Below are 14,351 nucleotides of genomic sequence, written 5' to 3' on the forward strand. Positions count from 1 at the left end.
CACACTGATATCCAAGGGTTGAAGCTGTTTTGTTCGCCCTTCCAGAATAACAGCAAGCACCGTGTTTGTCTGCTTCACACGCTGTTTCACAATCATTGTCTGTGTCAGGTGGGTCTGAGGTGAGGAATATGCGTTCAGTGTTCTGTTCTCTGATTGGTTATCGTGACCAGCGTGCCCTATACGGCGGCCGCCATACTACAGTGCCCATGATGCATTGCATTTCCATTTCCGGTGGCCATTTTAAAACATAGAGCGACTCTGTCATGTAAAATTGTTTTATTATGGTAAATTAATTGAGAATCTACCAGTATATTTTTCATTTATAAGTCGCTCTGGAGTATAGGTCGCACCCCCAGCCAAAACATGTAAAAAAGTGCGACTTATAGTCCGACAAATACGGTAATTTTACACTAATTCATACAAAACATCAAATTTTGTCATAAGTTGGTGGCGTTTTCTGTCTAAACTCAAAAGTGGACTGACCTCATACGGGAACAGTGGCTCAACACAAAGGCGTTTCTGTATGCTTTCACTTTTAGGTTCACCTTTCTGAAGAAAAAGGGAGGCTTCCGAAGTTTGTGAGTTAAATGATCCGGTCACTAGCTTCCACTGGCTGTTTCCTCTGTTCAAGTTGGACACAGCAGGCTGGGGTGTGTGGCCACGCCTCCTGCACTAAAGGGGGAGAAAGACCCTGCCTTCCTACACAGATCATGAAACTAGAGGGACACAGTCTGTAGACATGAGATGGAATTTCAGTGACTTATGGAAACAAATACACACACATCTATATTATACTGTGCAGCATCGTACCTGTATTGGACATGCAGTTCTGCGCATTGAACTGTCGCGTGCGTACCGTATGGTTCAATACAAATACATGTATCCTGACACCCCCACTGGGTACTGCTTTTTCAATCTGTTAGATCTTTTAGTTATTTTAGTTGGCAAATGTGAGATGTGAGACTCTCACATCTGCTGTATCTTCTGAACATATTATGGAGATGACAGAGAGTAGCCAAATTTGCAAAAAAGATGCAGTGATTGGTTAAAATTGCAATGCGGCACTGAATTCACGAGATTGGTTGAATTTGCATTAATCGTTGCGATCGCAACATCATGAAATCCTGGAGGGTCTGAAAGGATTACTTATCACTCATGGAAACCAATGGATGCAGAGGGTTTTTGACTGGTTGAAGTACAGCCCACCCAACTCTCAAGTTACCACTGATTTGAAGCAAACTGATTGAATTTACCACAACGGTCAGGTGACAGACTTGAATAGCAACAAAATAACATGGAGAACCTCAATTTTCCCACAAAACATTAAGAAATTCAGAAGAACTTCAGCAGACAGGAAGCCCAGGTAAGTGCTCTTTTGACTCAATACACTGGGAGACATACAATGCTAAACTATGATAAAAATCTGAAAACTGTTTACTTTCTGGTACTGTATGTCACTTTCCACAGCATTCCCACAGACATGCAGCTGTCAGTCTGCACCTCGGGCTAGATTGCGTTGACGTGCAGCATTGCTGTAGTCTACGTTGGCCTTTAGACTTTACCAGGCCCACGCCGAACAGACTTTGGCCTCTTTGCAGCAGGCTGATGTCATAGGTCAAATTCCTGTGCAGAAGTAGGCCAGGGCCTTGTGCGATAGCAGAATGCTGACTAATCATAGAGAACAAGCTTGGGAGCAGACATTGCTGAAGCTCAAAGGAGCTTTGTAATGACTGCGACTCAACTGCCTTGATACCGCTGGGGCCTCAGTCACAGACACTTATTGTACTGAAAGTTCGTTTGAAGCAGCAGGAGAGTGGTTTTACCAATGTTTTTGACAGAAATGGAGTGTTTGTGTGTTTCAGTACTCTTGCTGAAGCATGCAAACCTAGTTCTTATCTACCTCTTGTACTTAAAAATCAGCTGGTGGACTAAAGTCCAAGGTAGGTGGAGATCCTCACCAGTGCAAGATCACGTTGGTCTTCTATTCCTGAGAAAAGCTGTGGCCTCAGAGAAAACAGAAATGCCTTTCCATTGTCAAAACAGGAGGAGAGAAAACAACAAAATGTGTGGGTAGGGGACTGTCTGGTCATTGTGTACGTGTGTGTGTGTGTGTGTGTGTGTGTGTGTGTGTGTGTGTGTGTGTGTGTGTGTGTGTGTGTGTGTGTGTGTGTGTGTGTGTGTGTGTGTGTGTTGTAGAAGCTTGAAGTCGCCCAAAGGGGGGTTTGTCCTCACTTGATCTTAGGAATGTGCATGTTCCTAGAATGTTGACCATGGAATTCTATTGCCTGGGGTCAAGACTTTTATTTGCAATCTCACTTTACAGTCTTCACCAGAACACACACACACACACACACGCACACACACACTGTAGGCCCTGAGAAGGTTGGGTATGCAAAGCGTTTTAGCGATTGACTGAAGTCCTCAAATTCTGAGACTGACTAAGAAGAATGTGCTGCCAGCAACTTCTCCACACACCAGCACATTACTATCAGATGAAGCACAAGTTCTTTCATGCCAGTTTTGGTGCAGATGGTCAGTTTGCACACATACACACACATGCAAAAAAAAAAAATGCAAATTTCTCAGAATGCATTGATGAGTTGATTGTTGATTAAGGGCACTAGCAAGCTGTGGAATCAAAGCAAATGTAAGAGACAGTATGAACCAAATCTATTTCATGTTTTGTCAGATCACCTTCATTGTTAATATGCATCCATTCCTGCATTTAAATCCTGCAGCACATTAAAAAAGTCAAGCTAAAGCATTGATCACTTTGTAATATTGTCATTCCTTTTCACAACACCTAAAAGACATTTTAGCATTGAGGATACAAGCAATGAAGCATTTCAGGTGTTATTTTGTCCCATTTTTCCTGCAAACACCCTTCACACATAACACGAAGTTGGGAGAAAGAAGCAGGACCCGTCAAGTCATGAAATGACATGAATGAAGCAGCATGCTCTTATCATGTCCACATCTGCTGGTGCTGCGTGTACAAACGGCCCCGCGTGTCCAGCCAGCGCCGTGGGTCCAGCGAACGGCGGCCCTGAAGGACACCACGTCATGTGACCATAGCTGACATGGATGACATGATGTTCAGATCGCCAGCTGAGTGTACACATGATCAGACAGTTCTTTTCACATGGGACAGGCCACTGATGTGCACGCTAACGCGGTCGCTCCAGCCCGTTGCAAAGGTGATATGTGTTTTTGTGTATTTCCACGTGAGGACAGCATGCCCATGCACACACCTCACGGTGGAGTATTGTAAGGTGATGTCCTTCATAACATGATATGTGTTCTCCAGCTGTGATTTGCGAGTCCACAGATCCCAACAACAGTGGCTGGCATGGACATGCCCACCTTACCGAACAAACTCAGCTCAAAGAAAAAGTGTCACTCTCTGTTCCTTTGTTATGTGATTATTTATTTTATGTATTTATGTAATTATGTATGTAGTTATTGTTGTATGTATTTATTTAATTGTGCTGTTCTCTGTGTTTTTAATTTACACGCTGTGTGCACTGAGCCGCTGAAACTGACCACATTCCGATGACCAAAGCAATCACACATGAATTGTTATGTGTCGGACGCGGGCGGAGGACCGACCAGCGTTTGAAGTAGAACCCAGTATAAAATAAGCAGAGCATGGTACAAAGGATAATAGAATTTAATAACATAACAGTGAGGTGCAGAATTACAAACAAATAAGTGCGCGGTCTGGCGTGGTGGAATAGCGGTGCGCTCCCAGCAGCACAAACGGTCCGGAGCCAGAACAGTTCGGACCCAAGGACCCCGCCGACACCCCCCAGGTGGCCGCAACCAACCGAGTCTGTGAAAGAAGACACCATCATGTGAGTCCACCACTCCACACACAGAGAGACCACTCAAAGGTGTACATAAACAGCAAACACTTCCTGGCTTAATCACCAATCAGCTTCCCACCCTGCAGGCATGGAACACCCAGTTCAATTCTCCACTGCAGTGGAAGCTGATTAAACGACTAACATAACAGCTCAATATAATAAGGTGTGAGGGACACCACATTTACTGACTGTACTCATGTTAGTCACAAAACCTAAAGTACCTCAGGAAGTGTGCTGACGAGCGTGAGACCTCACCACCTCCTCTTTCACAGACCATGGTATCAAACCTGGTACGGTCTCTGCATCCATGATGATGAGATGGCTCTCTAGACGACAATCTCACCCGTCTGGTCACAAGGTCAAGTCTCTGGCAAATACACACTGTGTACTCCAGACTTAAATGCAACCATGCCCCAATCCATAAAGATGCACCACAGCTGTGAGTCCTGACGAGCTGCACATGACCAGCCTCAGGTGATCAGGGTGAGGTCCCGATAGCTCAGCCACACAGCCACTCAGTCCTGAACGCAAGCCACCTGGAAGGAAAAACAAAAGACAGAACAGAAGACAGAAACAAAAGGCAGCCAGGCACCCCCAGCCATACAACAGCACCCCACCCTCACGGGAAGCCTCCCGGCGACCACACAAACCTGGCGCAGGAAAAACACCCCCCTCCAGGGACCATGGCTGGAAACAGTATCTGCATTCATCTTCCAACTGAATCTTCATTTAGCAGAACTGTTGACGTCATCTCCTCTGACTGCATCTTTGCCTTTGTTTCTGTCATTCAATTTGCACAGGTGTGGCCAGGAGTTCTTGAACCTGTGTGGTCAGCCTTTGTCCAACCTTGTTTAAAGTCTGATTAGTCATAAAACAAAAAAGACAAACACAAACAACCAAACCACCCCCCCCCTCCCCAGAGGACCGTCCCATCAAACCCCGGGAAGAGGAGCAAAGAAAAACACAACCCAAACTTAAGCTTACAAACAAAAAACGCTAACACCACCCCCCCGGACGACATGTAGGGACCAACACCCCCCAGAGGACATCCCGCCAGCTCCAGGAGTAATAACCACAGCCGAGGTCCCTCTGGGATCCAAAGTCACCCACGGGGACTCCCAGCGCCTCCCAGAGGACCGTTCCATCAAACCCCAGGAGACGCCCCCCCTCATGACTAACGGACCCAGCCCCGGCCGTCTATGGCTAGATGGACCCACAGCCCTTTGCCCCCCAGAGGACACCACAGTCACACCCTGAGGGCGGAAACTGGGGGGAAAAACAAAAGAAAAAAAAACATACAAACAAAACAATCCCAACCCCACCCCCTCGGCGCAGTGGAAACTGGAAGTACGTCCAGTGTCAACCACGACTATACCCCAGAAGTCAACCGGGAGGAGTGGAACAGCGGTAATGGCAGACGGCACAAAACGGCGCCACCCCTCCGACTTCCAAACCAGCCACCAGCTGCGGGTATATTCCACTGCCCCAAACCTCAGCTACGCCGATGGCATACGGCTCAAAGGCGCGCTGAAGCCGGAGGTGGAACAGGGAATCAACAAAAAAAAAAACAACACCCCGAACCCCCCCCTCCCAGGTGCAGAGGTTACCTGGGAAATGCCCAGCATAACCAAACTGCACCACTCCAGCAATGCCGACAACCTACGGCTCACACGGCTGGAGCCAGAGGAGAAGAGAGGGCTCAAAAAAAAAAAAAAAAAAACAAAGAAAAAAGAAAAAACAACCCAATTACCCCCCCCCCATCACCCCCCAGAGGACCGTCCCATCAAACCCTGGGAGGTGAAACCAAAAGAAATAAAAAGAAAGACTAACAGACTAACATAAAGTTAACTGGGTCCTGTCTATACTCCAGACAGCCTGCAAGGTCACGACCCCAGAACACTAATGGTGTAAAACATCCCACACAAAAACCAACTCAAAAAACACCCACAAAAAATGAACCAACACAAAACTAATCAGTGACTTATACCGTTAAGCTCAAACAAATGGAACACACCTGTTCCACCTTAAGAGCATTAACGGTAATGTGACTCAGTCACCAACAGGGGGAGCCAAAGTGCTAAAAATAAAAAACCCCTTTGGTAACCGAGAAAACAACTCCTGCTGCTTTCCCTGTGCGGAGCTATGTGTAACACACAACCAAAATGTGCTTCAACTAAATTAGCCGGAGCTGACACAACAGATGCAGTAGCTATCTTTACCCGGGGAAACGGGGCTACAACTGTAACAACAGGAAGCACAGCGACCCGTGCCACAGAACTCCGCCGTGCGCATTCACCCATTACAGACACACTCATGCAGCTCACGTTTTACCTCTTATCCGGTCGAAGTGTGACGCGAAGCCATCGCTAGTCACACTCCACCACAACCCACGGATAAGGCAACAACACAGGAACACGGCTGAAAGAGAGCTCAAATCAGTATTCAATAATGGGTTCTCCGACACGCACCATCCGGGCATAGAGCACCCGCAACTGATCCGGATAACTTCTGAACGTCTGCTGCCGCCTTCCCGGCACAGTACCGTCTCTGCTACCGCTGGGTCCGTGATGTATGGCCAGAGATTACTGTTATGTGTCGGACGCGGGCGGAAGACCGACCAGCGTTTGAAGTAGAACCCAGTATAAAATAAGCAGAGCACGGTACAAAGGATAACAGAATTTAATAACATAACAGTGAGGTGCAGAATTACAAACAAATAAGTGCGCGGTCTGGCGTGGTGGAATAGCGGTGCGCTCCCAGCAGCACAAACGGTCCGGAGCCAGAACAGTTCGGACCCAAGGACCCCGCCGACACCCCCCAGGTGGCCGCGACCAACCGAGTCTGTGAAAGAAGACACCATCATGTGAGTCCACCACTCCACACACAGAGAGACCACTCAAAGGTGTACATAAACAGCAAACACTTCCTGGCTTAATCACCAATCAGCTTCCCACCCTGCAGGCATGGAACACCCAGTTCAATTCTCCACTGCACTGCTGTGAGTCCTGACGAGCTGCACATGACCAGCCTCAGGTGATCAGGGTGAGGTCCTGATAGCTCAGCCACACAGCCACTCAGTCCTGAACGCAAGCCACCTGGAAGGAAAAACAAAAGACAGAAGACAGAAACAAAAGGCAGCCAGGCACCCCCAGCCATACAACATGAATGAGTTCACGCCTTTACACATGTAGTATTTATTTTCCACTCTTTCTGTCTGTCATGTGGAGTACAATGTACATGGTGGAAGGTTCATTAGCCTGGGTGGCCAGCTGATAACAAAGTTCACACCCTGCTGTGTGCACTCAGACGTGGCTGGCCAGTCCCCATGTGATCTTGTCTGTACATAATTATCAGCATGTCATGAGAGTATGAGAGCCCGCCCACACATGTGCATTGCATGGAGTGTTGTTCATGTTGTTGATGTGAGTACACAGTGGTCAGCTGTTCCAGCTGGACATTACAGCCATCCAGATGCACACTGCGCTGGACAGTGATCACGCTCCAGCCACCTCAGCCGCACCTGACAATGTTGGAACATGGCGTGGGGGGGTAGGGGGTGGGGAGTGTGATGACACACTCCTTGCAACATCTGTGTTGTGGGGGGGGGGTGACACACTCGCACGCCACGTGTTGTGGGGGGGCTTGCATAACATGTATGTTGCTTGGTAACGGCACACTCATGGGGCACGTAGAACATGTGGCGCCATTCGCACAGCCAGGTCGAAAGTGGTCGCCTCCTCTCTACTCTCGTGCTGACAGCGCTTTCTATGTGCCCTGAGAGTGGTGTTGGATGTTCGTGGGTGACACCTGGACTCCAGCCGACTCTGGCCGAGAATGGGTGGAATGGCCACTCGCAAGGCATTCGACGACTTTCGGCTGCTGGTGTGAAGACTGCCTTGATTACGTCATTCAGCCACGGGTCGACATGGCTGATGATTTCGTGCAGCTGCTCGGCCGTGGCACAGTGGGCCTCATGTATCAACGTTGCGTACGGCGATATTTGAGCGTATATGGGGTGTACGCCAAAACGGCTGCGCTACTTGGCATTTATCAATGTGGTCGTTGGCGTACGCTGCGCTGAAAATATACACCAGGTCAAGAGGTGGCGTAAATTATACACCAAAATGAACCAGCACTGGAATCCACATAAAAATGAAGATGATCAACATGATAAACAGTGCCATTATACAAATCAATGCATATGTTACATAAATAACACTTTCCTGATTATACTACATAATAATCTATACAAATCCAACAACACAGAGCAGAGTAGCTACCTAAACTCTGTAAGGGAGTTAGAGTATCTTGTCAATAGTTTTACATCCTCATTGAAGACAACTTTGGATGCTGTAGCTCCTCTGAAAAAGAGAGCTTTAAATCAGAAGTGTCTGACTCCGTGGTATAACTCACAAACTCGTAGCTTAAAGCAGATAACCCGTAAGTTGGAGAGGAAATGGCGTCTCACTAATTTAGAAGATCTTCACTTAGCCTGGAAAAAGAGTTTGTTGCTCTATAAGAAAGCCCTTCGTGAAGCTAGGACATCTTTCTACTCATCACTAATTGAAGAAAATAAGAACAACCCCAGGTTTCTTTTCAGCACTGTAGCCAGGCTGACAAAGAGTCAGAGCTCTATTGAGCTGAGTATTCCATTAACTTTAACTAGTAATGACTTCATGACTTTCTTTGCTAACAAAATTTTGACTATTAGAGAAAAAATTACTCATAACCATCCCAAAGATGTATCGTTATCTTTGGCTGCTTTCAGTGATGCCGGTATTTGGTTAGACTCTTTCTCTCCGATTGTTCTGTCTGAGTTATTTTCATTAGTTACTTCATCCAAACCATCAACATGCTTATTAGACCCCATTCCTGCCAGACTGCTCAAGGAAGTCCTACCATTATTTAATGCTTCAATCTTAAATATGATCAATCTATCTTTGTTAGTTGGTTATGTACCACAGGCCTTTAAGGTGGCAGTAATTAAACCATTACTTAAAAAGCCATCACTTGACCCAGCTATCTTAGCTAATTATAGGCCAATCTCCAACCTTCCTTTTCTCTCAAAGATTCTTGAGAGGGTAGTTGTAAAACAGCTAACTGATCACCTGCAGAGGAATGGTCTATTTGAAGAGTTTCAGTCAGGTTTTAGAATTCATCATAGTACAGAAACAGCATTAGTGAAGGTTACAAATGATCTTCTTATGGCTTCGGACAGTGGACTTATCTCTGTGCTTGTTCTGTTGGACCTCAGTGCTGCTTTTGATACTGTTGACCATAAAATTTTATTACAGAGATTAGAGCATGTCATAGGTATTAAAGGCATTGCGCTGCGGTGGTTTGAATCATATTTGTCTAATAGATTACAGTTTGTTCATGTAAATGGGGAATCTTCTTCACAGACTAAAGTTAATTATGGAGTTCCACAAGGTTCTGTGCTAGGACCAATTTTATTCACTTTATACATGCTTCCCTTGGGCAGTATTATTAGACGGTATTGCTTAAATTTTCATTGTTACGCAGATGATACCCAGCTTTATCTATCCATGAAGCCAGAGGATACGCACCAATTAGCTAAACTGCAGGATTGTCTTACAGACATAAAGACATGGATGACCTCTAATTTCCTGCTTTTAAACTCAGATAAAACTGAAGTTATTGTACTTAGCCCCACAAATCTTAGAAGCATGGTGTCTAACCAGATCGTTACTCTGGATGGCATTTCCCTGATCTCTAGTAATACTGTGAGAAATCTTGGAGTTATTTTTGATCAGGATATGTCATTCAAAGCGCATATTAAACAAATATGTAGGACTGCCTTTTTGCATTTACGCAATATCTCTAAAATCAGAAAGGTCTTGTCTCAGAGTGATGCTGAAAAACTAATTCATGCATTTGTTTCCTCTAGGCTGGACTATTGTAATTCATTATTATCAGGTTGTCCTAAAAGTTCCCTAAAAAGCCTTCAGTTGGTTCAGAATGCTGCAGCTAGAGTACTGACGGGGACTAGCAGGAGAGAGCATATCTCACCCGTGTTGGCCTCCCTTCATTGGCTTCCTGTTAATGCTAGAATAGAATTTAAAATTCTTCTTCTTACTTATAAGGTTTTGAATAATCAGGTCCCATCTTATCTTAGGGACCTCATAGTACCATATTACCCCATTAGAGCGCTTCGCTCTCAGACTGCGGGCTTACTTGTAGTTCCTAGGGTTTGTAAGAGTAGAATGGGAGGCAGAGCCTTCAGCTTTCAGGCTCCTCTCCTGTGGAACCAGCTCCCAATTCAGATCAGGGAGACAGATACCCTCTCTACTTTTAAGATTAGGCTTAAAACTTTCCTTTTCGCTAAGGCTTATAGTTAGGGCTGGATCGGGTGACCCTGGACCATCCCTTGGTTATGTTGCTTTAGACGTAGACTGTGTTTCATAATTATTGTATGGCCTTGCCTTGCAATGTGGAGCGCCTTGGGGCAACTGTTTGTTGTGATTTGGCGCTATACAAGAAAAAAGTTGATTGATTGAAATCCCGCCTTTGCGGGATTGTTATGGAGCACGATCCGTGGCCACAGCGCTGACAGGAAGGAAAACGCTGCACGCCTTTTTCTCCAGACTTCGAGCCTGGAGCCAGAGCAGCGCTGAGCTTAACTTCATGTGGTGTGATCGTTTTAGACTATGAAATTGATAATAACAACTGTAGTTTCGTCATTCCCTTAATTTGCCCGTGCTGCAACCAGGTTTTGTCGTCTCCATTCGGTTGTCACAATAAAATAAATACAGAAATACATTTTAAAAATAAAGAAATCTGACAGATTAGGCGTGTCTTATTAATTGAGCGAGCAAATATCCACATGTCAAGAATTATTGACATGTGAAAAGAGAATACAGTGGTCCCTCGCTATAACGCCGTTCGCCTGTCGTGGCCTCGCAGTCTCGCGGAGTATTTAGTCCAATTTTGCATGCCTTTTTTTTTATAGTGTTCTGTGTATCTGTTTATAAGAATCTTGTTGCCCAGAAGAGAAAAGAGCGCCAACAACTACTCATAACTGTGTTTGTCACACGGAAACAAACACCTGCTGCAGCGAGATGTGAGTGGGAAAAGGCGCGGCGCCAGGACGCAGAGGCCCAATCTGTGAAATACTTGTCAGTCACTATTAATAATTTCTTATGTGTCCGACCTCGTTCGTTGATCGTTAAAATTAATTCGTTAGTTCTAAATGCCATCATAATTATTTATAGGAAAACGTTCTATTTTTATTTCTCAAACAAATGTTTGGGCCTGAAAACAGTTTGGTATTATTTTCCTACTAAGGTTTGAACTTTGAGCGTGTTTGAGAGAAAAGTGAGAAAATGTTCATGCCTGATTGAAAAAGTGTATAAACTGTGTAGTGAGGGGTTTTACAGCCTTAAAACGTCTATAATAATTGTAAAAAATAACGCTGACTACATCGCGGTTTCGCGTATTATGGGCTATTTTTTAGAACGTAACTCCAGCGATTAATGAGGGACCACTGTAACACTTTATTGATTATATACTACAAAACAATTGATACGACAGCCGCTTTTGATGCTCTACTGGCACGCGTCGTAATTGGTGGAGTTCTTTTTCATTGCCGTCTTCCTGACTTCCATGTCGTGAGGGTGTGTCTGAAGCGGAGTCTGAATATTTATGGGCGTGTTTATTATAATTACGATCGTTTCCACCCGCCGCATTTATCAAGATCACGTCAGGCGTACGCCAGAAATGGGCAGGTGCGCACTGCTTGATACATGTCACGGTGACTTTGGTGTATTTCACGTTTACGCCATAAATTTACGCCACAAGTGCGCAACATTGATACATGAGGCCCAGTATGTCCAACCTGGGTAGGATATGCTGCTCAAACACTCCGAACATGATCAGATGGCTGTGTGATCTCATTTTGCCCACCATTCAAATGGGTTTCAGGCAGGAGCAGTACACGAATATAGACTGTATGTGCCGTGCCCGAATTAATGTAGCGACTGTTGTACGAGGCGTTTGAGTGCTGTTCCGATTTTCCATGGGTGCCATTTGACCCCTCCTTTGTGCGCCATTCTGCCTCAGTTGTGTTATGTGTGAAGGGGCCCTTAAGGTGTGCAACAGTACAGGGTCATCATGGTAAAAATGTTTTCATTTCAAAATTCTGCACACATTCTCTATTAGAGACAGGTCATGACTGCAGGCAGGCCAGTCCAGTATCCGTCTCTTCTTCTTCTTCTTCGTCTTCTTCATCTTCTTCATCTTCTTCATCTTCTTCATCTTCTTCTTCAGCTGTGCCTTTGTATTATGTGCAGAATGTGGTTTTATATTGTCTTGCTGACAAATACATGGGCATCCCTGGAAAATATGTCATCCCGAAGGCTGCATATGTTACTCATTTCAAAGTACTTTTCCTCCCCAAAGGTGCCATCACAGAAATCTAAATCACCTTTGTAAATTTAATGATCGCTGCATTTTTTTTATTTTATTTTTTTGCATTTTTCATATTGTCCCAATTTTTCTGAGTTGGGAGTAGACATTTTTGTAACATCTGAAAAATGTATAAAAGTTACACATCCTTACATGTATCCCAAAACCAGAAACATTAAAATACCGATTCTGTTCAGAGCAAACTAATCTGAAAATAAAAAACATTCTGGTTTGAACTCTTGCTCTGAAGTATTTGTTTTCACCATAAAATATGCAAGAACCAAAATTTATGTCATACCTCAGCAAGAGGAAATAAGATCTGTTATCTGTTAATTGAGCCAAACAAATGTCAATGAATCCATTACAATGCCAGCATCTGTGTTGTGTGTTGCTGTCACTGATGCTACACTGACAGTGTTGACAAAAGCTGTACTGGGAACACTTTCCATACCTCCTACTGTTTCTCAGGAATTGTGTTCAAGCAAAGCAAACAGGCACACATGCGTGCGCGCTTGCACACTGTAGGCCTAATGAGCATAGCAGAGCAGCAAGCCATTACACATACTTCACTCATTTCCCTGCACTGTTTTTACTCAGCACACACATACAGCTGCAAACACTGACACAAGCACACAAATGTGCATCCTCCCAGGCCCACATTGATCAAGCACACAAAACAGAAAAATCATGGCGCTCACATGCTGCCTCATTTTTGTTTGTGACACTGCTTTTGCGGGAAGCCTGGCTGTGAGATAACCACATGTTTTTCCCATCTTCCCTGTTATGGTTGGCATCCATTGCTCACTAAGTCACACACTGCCTTATCACTATGTGCTGAAAATAATTTGACAATAAACCCAAATTCTCTCCATTCTTGCCTCAATAAAATCATATTCCCATAACTGGCATCATGATTTTTATCCATGGAACGGGTTGGAACAGGCAGAACAGGTGATATACAGTGCATCCAGAAAGTATTCACATTGCTTCACTTTTTCCATATTTGCTTACATGCTTTATTCCAAAATGGATGAAATTCTTTTTTTTTTTCCTCAAAATTTTACACACAATTCCCCAAAATGACAATGTGAAAACTTTTTTTAGAGCAAGAGATGTTTGCAAATTTATTAAAAGTAAAAAAAATAAATGAATAACAATCTCATGTCCATAAGTATTCACAGCCTTTGCCATGAAGCACAAAACTGAGCTGAGGTGCATCCTGTTTCCATTGATCATCCTTGAGATGTTTCCACAGCTTACCTGGAGTCCATCTGGGGTACATTCAGTTGTTTGGACATGATTTGGAAAGGTACACACCTGTCTACATATAAGTTGCCACAGTTGACAGTGCATGTCAGAGCATAAACCAAGCATGAAGTCAAAGGAATTGTCTGCAGACCTCTGAGACAGGATTGTCTGGAGGCACAAATCTGGGCAATGGGACAGAAACATTTCTGCTGCTTTGAAGGTCCTAATGAGCACAGTGGCCTCCATCATCCATAAATGGAAGAAGTTCAGATCCACCAGGACTTGTCCTAGAGCTGGCCACCCGTCTAAACTGAGTAATTAGGGGAGAAGGGCCTTAGTCAGGGAAGTGACCAAGAACTCAATGGTCAAGGTACAAATCTGGAGAAGGATACAGAAACATTTCTACTGCTTTGAGGGTCCCAATGAGCGCAGTGGCCTCCATAATTTGTAAATGGAAGAAGTTTGGATCCACCAGGACTCTTCCTAGAGCTGGCCACGGGAGAAGGGCCTTAGTCAGGGAGGTAACCAAGAACCTGATGGTCATTCTGTCAGAGCTCCAGCATTCCTCTGTGGAGAGAGGAGAACCTTCCAGAAGGAAGACCATCTCTGCAGCAATCCACCAGTCAAGCCTGTATGGTAGAGTGGCCAGACAGAAGTCCTCTCCTTAGTAAAAGGCACATGGCAGCCCACCTGGAGTTTGCAAAAGGCACCTGAAGGACTCTCAGACCATGAAAAATAAAATTCTCTGGTCTGATGAGACAAAGATTGAACTCTTTGTGTGAATGCCAGGCCTCATGTTTGGAAGAACCCAGG

At 44.8% G+C, this 14,351-nt stretch overlaps 1 long non-coding RNA gene across 1 annotated transcript; it reads left to right on the forward strand.

Annotated features, from left to right (window-relative positions):
• Nucleotides 1-553: 553 nt before the first annotated feature.
• LOC117515141 lies at nucleotides 554-13,747 on the forward strand. The gene is made up of 3 exons (XR_004562076.1): nucleotides 554-796; nucleotides 8,814-8,816; nucleotides 13,737-13,747. It is a non-coding gene; the product is annotated as an uncharacterized LOC117515141 (long non-coding RNA).
• Nucleotides 13,748-14,351: the final 604 nt, after the last annotated feature.

The sequence above is a fragment of the Thalassophryne amazonica genome, chromosome 8 (assembly GCF_902500255.1).
Source record: "Thalassophryne amazonica chromosome 8, fThaAma1.1, whole genome shotgun sequence".
NCBI classification, from domain to species: Eukaryota; Metazoa; Chordata; class Actinopteri; order Batrachoidiformes; family Batrachoididae; genus Thalassophryne; species Thalassophryne amazonica.